The sequence below is a fragment of the Nyctereutes procyonoides genome, unplaced genomic scaffold, assembly GCF_905146905.1.
Source record: "Nyctereutes procyonoides isolate TBG_1078 unplaced genomic scaffold, NYPRO_anot_genome, whole genome shotgun sequence".
Classification (NCBI taxonomy): domain Eukaryota; kingdom Metazoa; phylum Chordata; class Mammalia; order Carnivora; family Canidae; genus Nyctereutes; species Nyctereutes procyonoides.
This window is the reverse complement of record NW_026575049.1, coordinates 19,728,095-19,741,755: the sequence shown is the minus strand read 5'-3', so window position 1 is coordinate 19,741,755 and position 13,661 is coordinate 19,728,095. Positions and strand designations below refer to the sequence as shown.

Here is a 13,661-nt window from a genome sequence, read left to right as displayed (position 1 = left end):
GGAGGGGGAAGGGGTAGGACAGGGGGAAAGGGAGGGGGAGAAAAGGGGAGGAGAAAGAAGGGGAAAGGGGAGAGGAAGGGAAGGGAGAGAGGAAGAGAAGGGAGGAGAGGGGAAGGGGGGGTGAGGGGAGGGAGAGGGAGAGGAGGGGCACGGGAGGAGGGGTGAGGAGCTGGGCCTTGGGGCGAGCGCTCCAGTGAGCTGTCGGGTCCTGACCCCCGATGACCCGAGCTGCTGAAGCCAGTGGCCACCGTGCGGCCTCAGCCTGCGAGATGTGTTGGTGGCCCCCAACACGTGTGCTCTCCTGTCCCGGAAGCTCTCTTGCGGTGGCTCCTTACTTCCCGGGCGGCAGGCTTCCTGTGGTCTCTGCAGCTGGTGGCTCGCACGTCCTGGGCCTGAGCCTGACCACCCTGGACGGCACCTCGGGAGCCTCTGTCCCCCCCAATCACTTGCCTTCAGATCTGTCTATACCGTGGGGACTCCTGACCTCCCCCGAGATCTCCAGACCGCCTGTGTGACCGTCCACCTCACTGCCCACGTCTGCTCACAGGCCCCCCCCCCGACAGTGTCTCCCCCTTCTGGCCGCTCGTGCCCCCATCTTACACCCCCCAAACTCTCCTCTTCTGGACGTTCTTCTCATCAGCCTGCCTGGAAACACCTGAGATCGGGCCGCTGCTCAGCCCCAGCCCGGGCCACCCTCCCCAGCTGGCTGCGCTTGACCTAGAGGGCGTCCCCGAGGCAGCACCCCTGCTTGGCTCTCTGTCCCTCCTGGGACGCAGCATGTGACGAAGCCAGCAGGGCTCCTGCAGACGGGCAGCCCGGCCCCCTGGCCTCTCCGGTCGCCCTCCCCCCACGGGTCCTCAGCAGGCCGCTGCGGGGTCCTTGGGCTCCTGCCCTTGTCCCCCCGGAGCCTGGGCTCTGGTTCTTCCTGCTGCTCCCGGCCTGCGCCCTGAGCTGCGCACACGACCGTCCAGCACCTCCTCCCCATCCCTCCCCGTCCAGCGCCTCCTCAAGGTCCCTCCCCACAGAGCATCTCTCCCCCCCTCCCCCACCGGCCTCCAGGAGCTCCTCGTGGCACAGAGCACCAGCTGATGAGGCTGAGGACAGAGCACAGGCTGACACCCCAAAAACCCTCCCCGCCCCCCGATGGGAGGGGTGTGACATCCAGCTGTCCCCACATCCCCACGTTAATGCCTCTAGAGGGAAACAGCCCTAACGTGAGGAGGGCAAGGTCTGCAGCAGCCCGGGGAGCCTGTGAGTCTTCTTCGACACAGGGAATCCACTTGGAGCCCTCCCCGACCTCCCGGACAGAGCCAGGCAGCCCTCCCAGCCGGGCAGCAGCTCTTGCTGCTCCAGGGCCTGGCCCTGGGCTTTCATAAAACCTCCGATTTGCACCAAGGATGTCTCGAGAATACTTTCCTGGTCGTGGGCTCTGGACCCCACCCCACTGAGCCCCATCTGCCTTCCAGAGCTAAGGCACCTGCAGGGTGCCGCTTTGTGTCCGCCCGCGTCCATGCACGTGTGGAGTGTGGGCAGCAGCCCCTGTTGGGCGCGTAGGGGTGAGGCTGGGGCCCAGGGGGGACTGGTGTCCTCTGAAGAGGCCTCTCCACCCCGACGGAACGTCCAGAAGCAGAGGGCCCTCACCAGGCCCCGAACACGCAGCTCCGCTCGGGGGCTGCCAGCCTCCGGGACCCTCGCTGGGCCCCCGGGGTGTGGGGCGCTGTCACCGTGGCCTCGGGGATGGGCACCTCCCCCCAGACTCTGCCCCTTGTCTTCCTTCCCTGAAGCGAAGTCTCCTCGAAGGCCGGGGTGCTCCCCCCGCCCACTCTGGGCATCGCCATCTGCACCCGCAGCGCAGCTCGGCTCCCAGGAGCCCCACGCCCGCCCGCGGGGTAAAGCTCATCTTCCCTGAGCAGCTGGCACTGCGGCCCGCGGCAGAGGGACCCAGCTCCAAGGGGCGGCTGGCGGGCGACCCCGCTGTGTGGACTCGGCTCCTGTCGCCTGTGCTCCTCCTTGCGGGCAGTTCTATCCCGGCGCGCCCAAGATCCTGCAGCCTCCCCCGCCCACCCCACCCCACCGGCCTCCGTGTCCTCCCCGCGCGGCAGGTGTCCCCCGGGAAGAGGAGCGCGCTTAGCGCATGCTGGCCGGGCAACCAGCGCCGAGAGCAGAAAGGCGTCGGGATCCGCTGCTGTGCTATGTGCAGGTGAATCCCGCGTAGCAGGTGATGAGAAAAAAAGCCCGGGGCCTGGTGAGGAGCCATCGGGGGGGGGGACACGTCACCATCCTGCCTGCATTACGGGCTCCGGGCTCCCCGCATCCTGATCGGCCTGGGTGGAGAGGGGTCCCCATGCGTCCCCCAGCCACCCCTCTTACCTACTGGCCCGTCCAGCCGCCCTGGCTCCTGGCCCCGCTCCCCAGGACGGGCAGCCTTGGGATGCTCCGTTGGTCACAGTCCCGTGGTCCCCCTGGATTGCCATCCACATGGTGACTCGTTTCATTCCCCACTGAGGAACAAGGTGGGGGACTCGGTGGTAGGTATGCTGGAGGGAGGAAGAGCCATACGGGTATATAAATGGTTTAACGATGTCTTTCTCCTGCTTTCCTAGCAGGGATCGGGGGCTAATTAGACACCAGTTGTGTCGTAGAACGCTCTCAGGATTATTCTGATTTTAAGTATTTATCAGCTCTTTTTAGACCTCTCTGAGTGGCACTAAAATGAATAAGTTGCCCACGAGAGCACCATTCTGGTACTTTCTCCACACAGCCAAAGACTCCTTGTTAGCAGGCTTTTAAATAGCTTGCTCGGGGCCGCCAGCAGCTCCTGCCTACACCGGGCGACCTCGGGAAGAACAGAGGCCCCGGGCCCCGCTGCGAGGTTCTGAGGCGGCCGGGTGGGGGGCCGCCGGCTGGCCACGGCCGCCGTTGCAGGCCTTACGGGCAGCGGCTCAGGGCCTGGGACTCCGTGCTATGAGGACAGAAAGAAATGCCATAAATAAGCCTCTTTCAAGGCGGAAGCCTTGATGAATGAGGCCGTAGCTCAGATGACGGTGGCTCGGCCCCACTCGGGCCAACAGACGGGCCTGCTCACTGCCGGCCTGCAATCCGGAGGGCGGCTCAGAGTGGAGGGGACCCTACTGCTGTGGGGGGGTCTCCAGAGCACCGCGCTGAGGAGGCGCAAAGGGTTCCCCCCTCTCCGGTCCCTGCCTCCGTGGACCCGAGGGAGGCTGTGTCCCAGATGGGCTGCACGGGGATGACTTGGAGGACGGACCAACAGACGGCACGTGCCTCTCCTGTGGCCGGGCCCAGCACTCTCCTGATGAGAGGCCACCCAGTGCGCTGGCGGGAGATGGAGGTGGTGGTAGTGGTGGTGGGATGGGGATGGGCATGACCAGCAGGTGAGACCCAGTGCCCTGACCCCGGGAGAGGCATGGGGGCGGGGACCTGCCCCTTAGCTGTGACCTGGGGGGAGCCCTCGGGGCCTCTGGGGATGGGGCAGAGACGAGGTAGGAAATGGGTGTCAGACACACCTTCCCATCCAATATGAGGCCAGGGATGCTCTCCGGTTTGCTGCCGTCCTTTCAGGACACAGCATCCTGTCTTCCCCAGAGCAGCTGCTCCGTTTAAAAAAAAAAAAACAAACCCACAAATCCTGTGCTATCACTTAATTTTTTTAAAGACTTTTTAAAAAGCAGTTTCAGATTTGTGATTGAAATTGAGAGGAATTGATGAAATTGCAGAGATTTCCCGCCTCCCTGTCGCCCCCCACCGCAGGCACAGCCTCCCCCAGCATCGGCGCCCCTGAGCACAGTGGGACATTTGTCACAGTCGACGCACCTGCGTCAATACGTGGTCATCGCCCAAAGCCCGTGCCGCATGTCAGGGCTCACTCCGGGTGTCGTGTGTTCCTTGGGTTTGGGTAAACGGACGGTGGCACGCATCCATTGTCACAACGTCACATGGAGAAGTTTCGCTGCCCTGAGAACCCTTGGGGCTCCCGTGTTCATCCCCTCCCCCCGCCCACCATAGGCCTCTTACCATCTCTGCGCTTTGCTTTCCTCAGAAGGTTATGGAGCTGGAATCGTCTGGGCTGGGCCTTTTCATGGGCTTCTTTGCACCTGAAGGTTCCTCCTGTCTCCTCAGGCCTTGGCTGCTCACTTCTCTTCAGTGCCGAGTAATATTCCGGTTGTCTGGATGGACTGCAGTCCGTCCACCTACTCACCTGCCGAGGAGCACGCTGGTTGCTTCCCAGTTTAGTTAGTTACGGAGAAAACTGCTGTCAACATGCGTGTGCAAGTTTTCATACAGACGTGTTTCCAATCCCTGAGGTAGGTAGACGCCAAGGGTTTCATTTCTGGGTCGTGCAGTGGAGGAATGTTTAGTTGCGTCAGAAGCCACAAAGCTGCCCTGCACAGTGGCTGCGCCCTGCTGCGTGCCCACCAGCCCTGGATGGGCGCTCCCGTTGCTGCACATCCTCGCCAGCGCTGGGTGTTGTCAGTGACCCTGAGGTTAGCCACTCTACGGGGTGTGTAGTGGTGTCACTGCTGTCCTCGGCACTTCCCGATGGCACCTCATGTGCAGCATCTTTTTATGGACTGATTTGCCACCTGTACATCTTTGGTGTCTATTAAGGTTTTGATCCATTTTTTTAAAGATTTTATTTATTTATTCATGAGAGACACAGAGAGAGGCACTCAGGCAGAGGGAGAAGCAGGCTCCATGCAGGGAGCCCGATGCAGGACTTGATCCCGGGACCCCAGGATCACACCCTGAACCGAAGGCAGGTGTTAAACTGCTGAGCCATCCAGGGATCCCCTTGATCCATTTTTTTTTAAGATTTTATTTTATTCATGAGAAACACACAGAGAGAGAGGCAGAGACAAAGACAGAGGGAGAAGCAGGCTCCCTGCAGGGAGCCAATGCGGGACTCGATCCCAGCACCCCAGGGTCATGCCCTGAGCCAAAGGCAGACACTTAACCACTGAGTCATTCAGGTGTGCCCAGTCCATTTTTTAAATTGGGGTGTTTGTTTTCTTATTGTTGATGTTTAAGTGTTTGTTGTATATTTGAGCTGACCGGCCTTTATCGGATGTGTCTTTTGTGAACATTTTTCCCAGTCTGTGGTTTGTCTTCTAATACTCTTGCCAGTGTCTTCCACAGAGTGGAAGTTTCTCATTAGAATGCAGTCGGCTTATCAATTATTTCCTTTATGAATCGTGCCTTTGGCCTTGTGTCTGTATTGTCATCACCAAGGGGCGCCCGGGTGGAGCTCAGTCATTCGAGTGACGGACTCTTGGTGTCAGCTCAGGTCATGACCTCAGGGTCCTGGGCTAGAGCTCTGTGTTGGGCTTCAAGGTCTCTCTCTCCCTCTGGCCCTCTTCCCACTCACTCTCATGCTCTTCCCTCTCTCTAAAATAAATAAATCTTTAAATACAATAGAATGTCATCACCAAACCCAAGGTGATCTAGGGTATCTCCTCTGTGATTTTCTAGTTTATTTATTTATTTATTTTTATTTTTTTAAAGATTTTTGTTTTATTTATTCATGAGAGACACACAGAGAGAGAGATGCAGAGACACAGGCAGAGGGAGAAGCAGGCTCCCTGCAGGGAGCCCGATGTGGGACTCGATCCTGGGACTCCAGGATCATGCCGTGGGCTGAAGCTGGCAGTAAACGGCTGAGCCACCGGGCTGCACTCTTCTAGGAGTTTTATATAAAGTTTTATATTTTACATGTAGGCCTATGGTCCATTTTGAGTTAATTTTTGTGGAGACCATAAAGTCTGGGTCTAGATTCACTGTCCTGCATGTGATGCCCGGGTGTTCCAGCACCATTTCTTGAAGAGCCCATCTTTGCTCCATTGTACTGCCTTTGCCCCTTTGTCAAGATCTGTGACTATATTTACGTGGACCTATTTCCAAGCTCCCCATTCTTCTCTGTTGATCTATTTGTCCTTTTGCCAACACTCCCCTGTCTTGATCACTGTAGCTTTGCTGTAAGTCTTGAAGGAAGGTAATGTGAGGCCTCCAACTTTCCTCTTTTCTTTGAGTGTTGTGTTGGCTATTCTGAGGTCCTCATCTCTTCACATAAACTTTAGAATGATTTTGTTGATATCCATCCAACAACTTTCTCAGATTCTTATCAAGATCGCATTGATTCTATGGATCAGGCTGGGAAAAAACTGACACCTTGAGACTATTGAGGCTTTTTGTCCATGAACATGGGACTCCTCTCCATTTATTTCTTTTATTTCATTCATCAGAGTGTTTTAGTTTTCCTTGCATGGACCTCTCCCCACCAGGTTTGTCACTAGAGAGGAGGTGTCCTTCTTCTTGCTCAGGGCAAAAGCCCATGGAGGTCAGTGATTAGCTTTCCTTGGTCATCAGCTGCCACCAAGGTGAGGTTCTGTGCTGGGGCCACAGATAGGCAGAAGCAGGTTCCCTTCCCAGAAGGAGAGGCTAGTTTTACCTGGAGGAAGGAAGGGCACGGGATAGGCAGCAGACCAGATACCTGCTCTAGATAAGATAGTCCAAGCTGAGTCCTAAGAAGGAGCAGGCATTTCCTAGGCAGATTATAGGATGAGAGAGCATTGTCGTGAGCAGGGACATGGCCATGAAGTACGGGTACTTCAGACCATAAATGCTGAGAGGCAGAGCGGAAGGGAGGGCAGAGAGTCTGTACATGTGCCCAAGAGGCCTTCAGGCTGTGCAGAGATGTCTGTGTCCTACACCTGCCATGTGATTAGAATGATTTTCCAGGCGACATCTGAAACAATGTCTCTGCAGCCATCCTGGGTAAAGAATGACTTGTCTAGGGGCGCCTGAGTCAGTTAAGTGTCTGACTCTTGATTTCGGCTCAGGTCATGATTTCAGGGTCGTGGGATGGAGCCCTGCGTCAGCTCCATGCTCATGGGGAGTCTGCTTGTCCCTCTCCCTCTGCTCCTCCTCCTGCTCCTGTGTGCTCACTCTGTCTCTTTCATTCTCTCAAATCAAGCAATCAATCTCAATAAAAGAATGACCTGTCTGTCTCATGTTCCTGCAAACACCTGCATCCCCACTTTGAGGCTTGTTCAGTTGTGGGGGGCCACCATGTTTTGCTCTGGAGTGTGGACTCGGTCCCTTCCCCTTCATGCTTCCCTCTCCAGAATGTCCCCCTTCAGATGTGTGACTAGACAGGCTGTGCCCCACTGGGCCGTACAGTCAAGACCCGGGTGCCCAGAGAGGTGGCCTTTGCAACTCCCCTTAGCAAATCGGATTTCTGTCAAGAAATGACAAGATACAATTGCAGAACTCAAGATAAATTCTATTTCTAACGTAAAGGCGATTATCTTTTGACCATGAGAGCCCACCTGTCTTTTGGGTTAAACCTTTACTCACGGTCAAGGGAGAAAGCTGTGCGTCTGCATTGCTGCTGACACGTAACCTCTGGTTTAGGAATCCTGCATTTATGGCCCTAATTAAACCCACGGCTAAAGATGTGTCGAAATAACACAATGCAACAGTTGGCAGTAGCCTTAACGATCACAGAGGACCCACAAACCCAGCTTTGTTGATTCTTTGGCAGCCAAAATGGATGGCGGGTGAAGAGGGAGTCTCTGCCGAGGTGAGCCTTTTGGCTGTGGAGTGTGTTGGAGTTGGGGTGTCCCTGTAGGGCGGGAGGCACCCGCAGTATGAGAGCTGGGTGTGAGGTCTGGATCTGGGGCCAACCACACGGGGTGAGGGCAGCTGACATCCGTGGATCATGGCTGAGTCTCTTACGGCATAACCTCCCCGAGAGTAGGGGCCCCTTCCAACCCGTGTCCTGAGCACGGGGGCCAACAGGATCAAATAAATGATGTGCTGAGGAGACAGGGGGATGGATGGGAGCCTCCAGGCTGAGTAGGGGAAGCAAGAAGAGGGCTAAGGCTGAGCCTCAGCTGTGTGGCTTTCTCCCACCCCAGCCGGTTCTGGGTCTCCAGCTCTCTGGCCCAAGCTGGCCTTTCTACAGCTCACCTGGGACTCTGACTCTGGGTCTCCCACAAGACCCCCCTCACCGCAGACACTGGCTGCAAGTCCCAGGGACCACCTGTACTTCTGACCAACCTGCTATAGATTCGGGGCTTCCTGTGACCGCGTCCCCGGCGTCCATAATTTGCTAGAATGATACACAGAACTCAGGAAGACACTTTACGAACCTTTACCCGTTTATCATAAAGGCTCTGATGCAGGAACAGCCACGTGGAAATGAGGTCTGGGGGAGGCACGGGGGTGTTCGCAGATCTTTCCTGCCCTCCCTGGGCATGCCCCCCTCCCAGCACCTCCATGTGCCCACCAACCCAAAGCTCCCCAAATCGCCTTGTTCAAGAGTTTCTGGAGAGCTTCCTCCTCAGCCCCCTCCCCTCCCCGGAGCTTGGGGGCTGGGCTGAAATCCCAGCCTCTGTTCCTGTGCTTGGTCTTCCTGCAGACCTGCCCCCCCCCCCCAAGCCACCCTGGGGCCACCTGAGCCAGCTCCTTAGCATAACCCCAGGTGTGATCAAAGGGGTTCCTGGTGAACAACACAAGATGGGCCTCAGGGAATTCCCAGGAGCCAGGGACAAAGACAGAGTAGAGGTTTAATCAGGCCACACCAGAGGATCCTGTGGCTGAAGGGTTTGGCCGAGGAAGAGGTGGTATCAAAAGGGAGCCCTGGGGGGCAGCCAGGAAAATCAGGGAGAGCCCAAAAAGGAAGCAGCACAGAGTCTGAGGGAAAGGGGCTCCCTGGTGAGTGGGGCAGCCTCTAGGGGAAGGATGACAGGGTGGAGAAGCTCACTGGGTTGGTCACCCAGGAGGCCCGCAGTCTCTGGGGCAGGAGACCAGCCTGCAGCTCCTGCTTGCTCTCCCATCACACCCTGCAGGCGATAACGAGGGCACATTTTCAGCACAGACCAGTCATTATCCTCTGCTTTTCCCTCCAGCATCCTCCTGACGAGGACTGGGGGGCCTGGTCTGAGGCCCTGAGCGCAGAGTCTTCTTGACTTGCCCCCTGACACCCCCGGCAGCCCCTCCCAGCCCCCTGACTGCCCAGCAGAGAGCCCAGCTGGAGCAGGTGTGGCTGAAGGCGCCCAGCGAGGAAGGGAGAGAAGCTGGAGGCACCTGAATGCTGCCGTTCGGGGGATGCCACTGACCCTCCTGCACCCCAGTGGGGCTCCCCCTGAAGCCACCCCGTGGTGAGGCTTGGGCTGCTGGCACGGAGGGGGTCCAAGGCACCCTGCCTGGGCATATGGGGCTGGGGGCGTGGGTTTGACCTAACAAGCTGCAGTGATTGCCCTGAAACATGGTCTTTTCTCTCTGACATAAACACAATCTGTTTCCCCAGAAGCACTGCCACAAACAGATGCCAGGCAGCCCAAAGCAAGACCACACGCTTGGAACGCCGCACGGCTCTTGTGCTCCTTTCCAAGGATTCCTGGAAACCCGGCTCGGAGAGAGGCCGGCGGGTGCCCCAGCCTGGCTGTGCACCCCCTGCCCCCCGCCCCCCCACCACGCCCCATCCCCACGGCTGCTGCAGCCCCTCGGAATGGAGGTGGTGCGCCCCCGCATCCATCTCCGTGCAGTACGCAGCTGTTGGAGGCTTTGACCGTGTTCCCTGGGGCACCCGGTGTCTCTCCTGTCACCCACTGTACTAGCCAAGCGTCTTCCACACGCACTTAGCCCAGAGGAGACGCAGCTCAGAGAAGTCAAGTCACTGAGTGAAGATGGAACAGCTGGAAGGGGTAAGAAAGGGTCAAGCCAGTGGTTTCTGATTCCTAAGTTCTTAGCACAAGTCACCGGGGACCTAGCAGCCCAGGCCTTCCTGACTGAAGAGGCTTCTAGATCTTTCCAAGGAGAGCTCAGAACATACTGCTTTCCTCCTCGCTGGGCCACGTTATCCATTTCCCTCATTAAGTCTTAGCCTATTAATAACCACCCATTTGTCTTAATTCAATAAAAAGATGATTGATTGTATTTGCAACAGTTCCATCGAGCTCTTGAAAGTGATGGATGGGGCCCCGCATGCAGCAAGGGAGCCTCCAGAAAGACCATGTCCTTGCACTCACTTGGAAGGGCTTGGTTTCCTGTCTCACCAGACGTTTTGAGACAGAAATTAAAAAAACAAAAAACAAAACAAAAGACACCCCGAACCCCCAAACATTCAGTGTCCTCAGGAATCAAATGCAAAGCTAAAATTGTACCTTGACGCAGTGCCTCTGAATCCTTGGGGTTACAAGCTGACCCCTGGCCGGCTCCTGTGGAGGCACGTTCAGGTTACCTCTTTTTTCATGAGTCGTTAGCTACAAAACCACCCAGCTGTGCACGGGAAGAGCGAGCCGTGTGGTGGCTCCTGGAGAGGAGGGGGTGAGGCCCCCGAGTGAGGGTCGAGGGAACAGGGAAGCCGAGGCTTTCGCTGAATGCAGACTCACGTCTTTCCTGCCCCCCACGGTCACACCAGCTTTCCCGGCAGGCACGTGTCCTTGCACACGTGCACCACCCGAGGGACGGTCCTGGGACAAGCCTGTCACCACCACCCCCATGCTCACAGGTCACTCAGCTCCCCAGCAAGCATCCTGGATGCCCAGCCAGGCCTTCCTGACCTGACTTCACACCAGTGCCCACAGCCCGCTGTGGCTTCCAATCATGGACCCTATGGACCCTTCTGCCCTTCCAGACCCTTCCAGACCATTCTGCAGCGCTCTGCATGTGACTCTTCACATGGTCACCTCATTGACATGTGATACATCACTCCCTTTACCTTAAATGCAGAGATTCTGCGTACAAGTCCCTGGACTTAGGGTTCCGTGAATAAGCCACCACACCCCGACCTCAGCCAGGAGACGTGCCTGTGGGTGCCCGCCCCTTTCCTAGCTCCCTCTCCCACAGCCCTGCCCCCAGGTGCACCCAGGGGGTCATGCTGGGCAGCCTGCTATGGTCGCCCAGTTTGCGCAGCCAAAAACAAAAGCGGCGATGACAAAAGGCCGCACGCAAGCCATAGCAAGCGGCCAGCAGCTGCTTACTCCCGGAGTCAGAGGACACCACAAACAGCTCCTCTGACACGTCGTCCCAATGCTCAATTATTCTGTCCCTGATTTTAGCCAGTATCTCAAAACCCTGCAAGAGAGCTCTAATCAATAGGCTGTGAGGATGATGAAACGTATTACCAGGAAAGGAACACATTATTCGGAAGATCAAAGGATAATCAGTATCCTAGGAAGGAAGACGGGGGCCGGGGGTGGGGGGAGTTGGGGAGGGCTGGGGAAACTGGGGGGCTCCTGAACTCTGCGGGCTGACGTGCGAATGTGCACGGTGGTTCCTCTTAAGGGTGGATCACATGCTTAAGTGGGTTTTCTTTTATGTAGCTTCTTTTCCTTTATGTCTCCAAAGATAAAATCAAGAATTGTCATTAATACTTTTTTTTTTTTTTTTTTTTTTTTTTTTTTTGCTACAAGTTCTTGGAACCCATAAGGGCAACTGATAGCCTGGTTTTGTTCGTAGAGGTTGCGAGGTCTCGGTGACTTCCGGAAGCATGGGGATGGGTCAGGCCAATCCTGGTCGTTATAAGCAACCCCACCATCCTGGCGTTGACCTCAAGTCTTCCAAGGTGTGGGGCCAGCAGGCCAGGCCCGAGCCCGCCCTCTGCACCTGGTTGTCCTCTGCAAGGAAGGCGCTCCCGATCTCCAGGCGGAGAGGAGAACATTGATTGCTGGAGGACAAGGAGAGGATGGGGTCTGACAAGAGAAGGGGCGGGTCCCTTGAACATCAGGCAGGAAATGGAGTTGGGAGAGACCGTGAATTCCCCAGGGCCAACATCACTCGTTGTTTATCTGAGGTTCAGGTTTAACTCAGATCCTGTGTTTTAGGTGGCAGCCACACTCGGGTCCCCTGGCCCTCATTCTGAACTCTCCTTGGGAAAGGAAGGAGAAGGAAGTCTTCCTTTCCTGAGAAGGAAGACTGGGGGGTGGGGGGGGGGGGTTCTCATTCGTGCATTCATTCCCACCTTAGCTCATTCAATAACGAAAGTTTTTGGTCCTTGATAGGTGTGTGGGCGCCTGTGTGAACAAAACAGGGTCCCCCTCTGATGAGCTTGGAGCAAGGGTGTAAGGATTTGTTAGAACACATTTCTCTCCGAGGTCAGGCTGCGTCGGAGCGCTGGGGTCAGGGGCACGTGTGGTCGGCAGGACCATGGGCTTCTAGGGAGGTCTGCTTCCTAATGCCTGAGCCTGGGAATGTGGGACTCCCAGGGCAAAGGGGACTTTGCAGGAGTGACTAGGGCCTTGAGATGGGGGCCACACATCACATGCCAACGAAGTGACTGTGAAGGGCACATGTGGAGCCCTGCAGAATGGTCTGGAAGGTTCTGGAAGGGCAGAAGGATCCACACGGTCCAAGATTAGAAGCTGCAACAGGCTGTGGGCGCTGGAGTGAAGTCAGGTCAGGAAGGCCTGGCTGGGCATCCAGGGTGCTGCTGGAGAGCCGAGTGACCTTGCCTATCGCGCTGACCTCCTGGACGCTTACGTGGCCCTGAGGGCGACGTGACTACAAGAGAACGCTCGGAGAGGTACACGGGGCTGGGTCCGAGGACGGTGGGAGGGCCGTGAGCCCAGGACTGCAGGCAGCTTCTAGAAGTCGGAATAGCAGAGTAGATTGGCCCCTGGAGCCTCAGGAAGGACACCGGCTGCGGGCACTTTTGATGTTAGCCCCGAGGGACCCGGTCAGACTCCGGCCCACAGAGCTGTCATGTAATAAATTCGTGTCGCTCTAAGTCACTAAGTACGTTCCAGCGGCAACAGAAAATGAACCTAGCTGTGAAAACATGGGTTGCCGGCCCCACCGCGGGGCCTGGACGAGGCCTCGGGGGCGTGCGCGTGTAACGGACTCCCGGGCGAGGCTGCAGTGGCCGCCCGGGACCCCGCTTTGAGAACCAGGGCCTGAAGGCAAAGGAAGCAGAGGGGAGCTGTGCCCCTTCTTGCAGGGAAAGCGAGGGCTTGGGGGGCGTCTCTGGCTGCAGGGGGGCAGGGGCATGTCAGGGTCCACCTGCACGGTATCGGCCAGGACCCCCGGCTGCCAGCGCCAGGGCCAGGACCCGGATGCTTCGAACCCAGAGGCTTTGTTGGGGTCATGGGCACAAGCTCAGGGTATCCCAGGAGAGACCAAACAGGGGCTCTGTGCTCGGAGCCCCCACCGCCCGGGCTGTCGGCCCCGCATGAGGCGGAGAGCGAACCCGAGCCGATAGAGGGAAGGCTCTCGGGCTCTGGGGTCCCCGTGTAACTGGGGGTGCAGCTCAGCCTGCCCGGGGGTGCCAACATGGGCCGCTGGGCGCCATGGTCCCCTCTGGCCCCTGCTGGTGGCCCCGGACGGCGACAGCGAGGACGGGCTCAGCTTCAGGCTCGCGCCTCGTGCCCGTCTCCTGGCCGCTGCCATCCCCCCGCCAGGCCCTGCCGCTGGCAGCGGATTTATACACCGGAGGGGGGCCGCCCCCTCCCAGGCCATTGCAGCAGAAGCCTCTTTGAAGGCAAAATAGATTTCAGAATGATCGTTCACTAAGAGACATTCATCAGCGAGATGTCCCCCATAAAACTGAAATATCATAAAATCGTCCGCACGTGGCTCAGAGCTGGGCAGGAGCCATATTTCAGCGGCGAACACAGCCCGCGCCGAACACAGCCCCTGTTTTT

At 57.5% G+C, this 13,661-nt stretch overlaps 1 long non-coding RNA gene across 1 annotated transcript; it reads left to right on the top strand.

Annotated features, from left to right (window-relative positions):
• Window positions 1-3,806: 3,806 nt before the first annotated feature.
• LOC129511837 (uncharacterized) lies at window positions 3,807-9,487 on the top strand. Its single transcript, XR_008664922.1, has 4 exons — window positions 3,807-4,322; window positions 7,429-7,597; window positions 8,928-9,179; window positions 9,329-9,487. It is a non-coding gene; the product is annotated as an uncharacterized LOC129511837 (long non-coding RNA).
• Window positions 9,488-13,661: the final 4,174 nt, after the last annotated feature.